Source organism: Erythrolamprus reginae, chromosome 2 (assembly GCF_031021105.1).
Source record: "Erythrolamprus reginae isolate rEryReg1 chromosome 2, rEryReg1.hap1, whole genome shotgun sequence".
Taxonomy (NCBI): Eukaryota; Metazoa; Chordata; class Lepidosauria; order Squamata; family Dipsadidae; genus Erythrolamprus; species Erythrolamprus reginae.
In genome coordinates, this window is record NC_091951.1 from 331111695 (window position 1) to 331117694 (window position 6000).

Sequence of the window (6000 nt, forward strand, 5' to 3'; positions counted from 1 at the left end):
TTGGCGTGTGCAGAGGTAGAGACTTTTTTTTAAAGGTGCCTGGAAAAGCTTTGGAATGATACCTTGGTTAAACTAACAGCTGTTGCCCCTTTCTTAAAATGCTTGTGTGGGCAAAGTAGCATTGTGTGATCAGTTAGAGAGTGAACTCCCTGTTCACTGGGGTGGTGTCGAGCAGTTCTGTGCTTCTTATGAACGGAGGGATACCCCATGAAATGGTACATTGATTCCATTTTCCAGATCAGAAGGATTTTGTTGGTCAGCAGATCTGTCCTCGTGGAAAAGTTAGTTAAATGCTTGCCAACTATCACCAGTTTTGGTGTCTGGGTGAGTGGATGGTTTATTCTAGGATAGCATGCATGGATTATTTTTTGTAATTTCTTGCCGTTTTCCCATTGGCGTCCTATGGTCTTGATGGAGGGCCTTCATTGCAAATGTGAAATCTCCTGCAGTGAGATGAAACAGAAACAGGAAGGATTTGCAGAGGGGGAACTGTATTGGGCGAGTGTGGACATGGGGGGCATGATGGAGTTTGGGGGGAACATTCTTCAGAAGTGAATTGTAGATAAATAATACTTGTACAATATATAATTGTTTTGTAGCGCAATACGTTCTGAAGGTTTTTACTCAAAATCTTGCAGCATATTAAAACATATGATACATAATAAATGTGAAGTTAATCTCAGTGCTTATTGAAATATTAAATAATCAGTGTAATGTTGAATCAACTGGAAGACTCAATGTTGCTTAACTTTCTTATATTTTCCCCCTCGAGCAATTCTATTTCTTTTTTTGCTTCTTGTCTGTGTAAAATGGGCTACTGATTCTGGCCTGCTGGTGCCAGACAGCTCAGGTATGTTAAAACGTAGGTTAAATCATTCTACTCTTCTTATTCTACTGTACATACTTAACTGGCAAAACTGTATTTCTGAAATTCGTTTTCCGTTTCACCTTGTTCACTCACAGATTAACCAGTTGATTGCTGTACTGAAAGACACGAACACTTTGCAGCTTAGGAAAATCCCTGTTATGTCTTTAGGACAATAAATACATGAATATGAGTTATAACTCTTCCAACTCTTTATTAAAGCAATGCATCTTAAAACCAAAAGAGTTCACTAGAACTTTCCCATTTCCTGTGTTTGCTGTGCTAAACGCCTCTGAGTAGATGTGTGCGCAACATATATTTGGACTGAGGCCAGTGTTGTGTAGACATCAATAGGAGCAAAACAACAATGTAGCAGCTATAATTCCTAGTGAAGCTATCCAGGCAGATCCCTCGAGTGATAACTTTAGGGATAAACAAAGAGGAAAAGAGGAGGGAACATTAAACTATGTAGCACTAACGCACTACATTTGAAATGAATATGAAGCTAATATTTTATCATATAGCTAGACAGTGCTTATCCCAGTAATATGCATGTATTAAGAATATTTGCCAGAAGTACTGGTATGAAGTTTAATAAATGTATTTTCTTACCCTTTAAGAGTGTGGATTTTTTTTTCTTACCCATTTGATTTGGTTTTGTTGCTGCCTCTGTAATGTTGGAGTTCTTACTCAATAAAAGTATATTGTGGGATACCAGGCTTTCATTAATACTAATTGTTGTGGCACTAATTGCTTTCTAGTTGTAGCCTGTATTTCCTCTTCAAGTAAACCAGCTGTAATCCAAACATTTCAATGATTTTCTAGTAAAGATTTTGCTTGCCATGACTATAAGGTCATTATGATAATCATCGGTGATGGCCATCTTCAGAAATGCTTCCTGACCTTACACAAATGCTAATCAAAGCAAATGTAATGGCCCCAGGTGGCATCTAACTTTTAACTTTTAGGATGGGGATAGCTGATTTGAAAGGCACTTTTGAGAGATGTGTTGCTTAAGCCTTCATGAAAGTGAAGCGATCCTGTTATCTTGGGCATAAAATCTCTTACTTAACCTACTTATTTACTTCTCCTCCCTAAATAAACTTCAAAAACCAATTCATTTCCTTTTTAATGGAATAAAATTGATGGGAAAATGTAGGTTAATTTTTCTGCATGGAGCTACAGTGGTACCTCTACTTAAGAACTTAATTCGTTCTGAGACCAGGTTATTAAGTAGAAAAGTTTGTAAGAAGAAGAATTTTTTCCCATAGGAATCAATGTAAAAGCAAATAATATGTGCGATTGGTGAAACCACGGAGAGGGTGGAGGCCCGGTTTCCTCTCAGGAGATTCCTAGAGAAGTCCCACGGAGGCTTCTTTCTGCCTTTTCCGATCCTGTTTCCCCCAAGAAGATTCCTAGAGAGGCCCCACGGGGGGCTTCTCCCTGCCTTTTCTGGTTACAGTTTCGGGGACTTGGGTTTGTAAGTGGAAAATGGTTCTTGAGAAGAGGCAAAAAAATCTTGAACACACAGTTCTTATCTAGAAAAGTTCGCAAGTAGAGGCATTCTTAGATAGAGGTATCACTATTTTCAACGGAAGTGCATAGGAAGACTATCATTGTATGAAATGTATGATTGTTTTTTTATATTAAGGGTTTTAAATTGTTTTAACCATTGGATTTGTACTATTTTGTTGTTGTGAGCCGCTCCGAGTCTCCGGAGAGGGGCGGCATACAAATTAATTAATTAATAATAATAATAATAATAATAATAATAATAATAATAATAATTGCATGCCTAGCTGAGTTAGTGTTGAGCTGTATGATTGATTTTGAGCTTTGTGATTGATTTTTGCATTTGTGACAATTGCAGAAGTTTGGACATTGCATAACTGCTCTTCTAAAGGCAGACCCTTATGGGATTGTTCATTCTAAGTGAGCAATGACTTGCACAAAAAGTGCATTTAAGAATGTAAAGTACTCGGTCTTCAATATGTAATCAATTTGCTAAGATGCTGCATTAAGATTTATGTAAATTCAAATGATTTTTACCATATGTTCTGCCAGTTTTACGCCTGGATAGTTAAACATTCAATTTAAAAAAATGATTTGTTAGGAAATATTTGTATCTGTAGTTCAGGCTTGGAGTGTGGAGTTTTTGGTTGTTTGCTTGCATATATTCCATTACCCAATGACAGCCATAAGCAACCAGATCCACTCATGAAAAGACCAGTCAACAACTTTATTGTATTCTTACCTATATTACAAGAATCTTCCCAGACTACTTTCTTTTGCATGTAACAATTAAATAAAACAATAAAATAAATATGTGGCACATTGCTCAACAGTAGTAACTGTGAGAGGGATCATGGAGTCCTAGTGGACAACCATTTAACTATGAGCTAGCAGTGTGCAACAGCTGCCAAAAAAGCTAACAAAGTTCTAGGCTGCATTAACAGAGGAATAGAATCAAGAACACACGAAGTGTTAATACCACTTTATAAGGCCTTGGTAAGGCCGCACTTGAAATACTGCATACAGTTTTGGTCGCCACGATGCAAAAAGGATATTGAGAAGAGCAACAATGATTAGGGGACTGGAGACTAAAACATATGAAGAACGGTTGCAGGAACTGGGCATGGCTAGTTTAATGAAAAGATGTCTGAAGTAATGTAGGGTTTCCTGCCTAAGCAGGTGGTTTGGCTAAAAGACCTCCAAGGTCCCTTTCAATTCTGTTGTTGTTGTTAAAAATTCATGGAACCTAGGGGTGTTCAAACTTATGCATCTTGTGCAAGGACTCGACTACTTCCCTACTTGGATTTTTCCACCACCCCCAAACTAGGTAACTTCATCAGGGCAAATCAGAGAGCATCATAGAGCTCCATCACATTCTGGTTTTAGGGGAGAGTACTTCTGAAAAGGTTTGGGTTCATCTCTACATTTTTATATTTAAAGAGCAAAAATCTCCTAAATGCTCCCTACACTTTTAAAAGGACTATATAGGCATGGATTGTCAAGTCACTGTTTCAAGAAAGACTGCAAAGGAACAGTGGTCTCAGTGAAGCTTTCCACATCCCTTTGAGTGTACAAAGCTTTTTTCATGGAGTGTGAAGTGGGGCAACGAAGCCTAGAATCACCAACCACTTTGTGTTCTTCAAAATACAGTGATACCTTGTCTTACAAACTTAATTGGTTCCGGGACGAGGTTCTTAAGGTGAAAAGTTTGTAAGACGAAACAATGTTTTCCATAGGAATCAATGGAAAAGCGATTAATGCGTGCAAGCCCAAAATTCACCCCTTTTGCCAGCCAAAGCGCCCGTTTTTGCACTGCTGGGATTCCCCTGAGGCTCCCCTCCATGGGAAACCCCACCTCTGGACTTCTGTGTTTTTGCAATGCTGCAGGGGAATCCCAGCAGTGGAATCCCAGCATCGCAAAAACGAGTGCTTCGCTGGCAACGGAAGTCCAAAGGTGGGGTTTCCCATGGAGGGGAGCCTCAGGGGAATCCCAGCAGTGGAAAAACGGGTGCTTCACTGGCAACGGAAGTCCGGAAGTGGGGCATCCAGCGGTGGCAGTGAGTTTGTAAGATGAAAATAGTTTGTAAGAAGAGGCAAAAAAATCTTAAACCCCGGGTTTGTATCTTGAAAAGTTTGTATGACGAGGCGTTTGTAAGACGAGGTATCACTGTATTTACTTTTTTTCTTGGAAAAGATGGACCATCGGGCAGGTTGATTCTCATGGCTTCTATCCTAACCATGGGACCTGTTCTGGTTTCTGGTAGAACTTTAGCTATTACAATTAACTCTTACTAAATGCAGTATTTCATAAACAAAGAAACTCCATCTTTATTCTCTTTACTTCTGTATTCAAAATGCAGTTCATACTAGCACATTCCTTTCTCTCCCGTTATCTCTCTTAATTACATTCCTCATGCATTCCTCCCAGCCTCCTCCGTTTACCAAGATTTTATGTACTCACAGCATGATTCAAAAACAGCAGAAATGACTGTAAAATAACACAGAATGAATTTGCTTGCTTGGGAGATGAACGGGAACACCTTTCATTTTAGCCCTACAACATTGAAACCTCCACCCTTCTTCTCCACCGGCCCCCTGACTTACCAAATACATCACTCCAGTATTTAACCCATTCCTCCCCTTAATATCTTCTTCCAAACATCTGTTCCTTATGTTTTTGGACCCTTCTGAATTTAGGATTGACCCAGCGAAGGTCTGTTTCTTCCTCGCTAGATTCTGGACTCATAGCAACATCCTGTGGCTGGCCTCCCAACTGTTCTACTAGCTGTAACCCCGTGCCTACCACTAATTCATAAACACTATCTGTATCAGAGTCCTCAATTTCTTCATCATCCTCCAAATGACCAGGAGTATGTACAACAGGACCAAAAATCCAGTCATGAAAAATTTTAATCATTTCTAAGAACTGGCCAACTGTACAGTGATCCCTCGATTTTCGCGATCTCGTTCTTCGCGAAACGCTATATCGCGATTTTTCCCACCCGATGATGTCACTCTCTTCCTTCCTTTCTCATCTTTCTCTCTCTCTTTCTCTCTCTTGCTTCTTCCTCTCTCACACTCTCTTCTTCCCTCTCTCATCTCTTTCTTTCCTTCTCTCTCTTTCTCTCTCTCCCCCTCTTGCTGGTGGGCGGTGGGCGGGCGGCGGGTGGGCGGGCGAGCGGGGGCATCAGCGAGGAAGACCCAGGGAAGGTTCCTTCGGCCGCCCAGCAGCTGATCTACTCGGCAGCGCAGCGAGGAGCCGAATCGGGGTTTCCCCTTTGCGTGGGCGGCGGGGAAACCCCGATCTTCGTCTGCTCGCTGCTGCTGTGCTGCCGAGCAGATCAGCTGCTGGGCGGCCGCAGCAGCAGCGAGCAGATGAAGATCGGGGTTTCCCCGCCACCCACGCAAAGGGGAAACCCCGATTCGGCTCCTCGCTGAACTGCCGAGCAGATCAGCTGCTGGGCGGCCGAAGGAACGTTCCCTGGGTCTTCCCCGCCGCCCACGCAAACTCCACCATCTGCGCATGCGCGGCCATGAAAAAAAGGGTGCGCATGCGCAGATGGTGTTTTTACTTCCGCAACCCTACATCGCGAAAAATCGATTATCGCGAGGGGTCTTGGAAC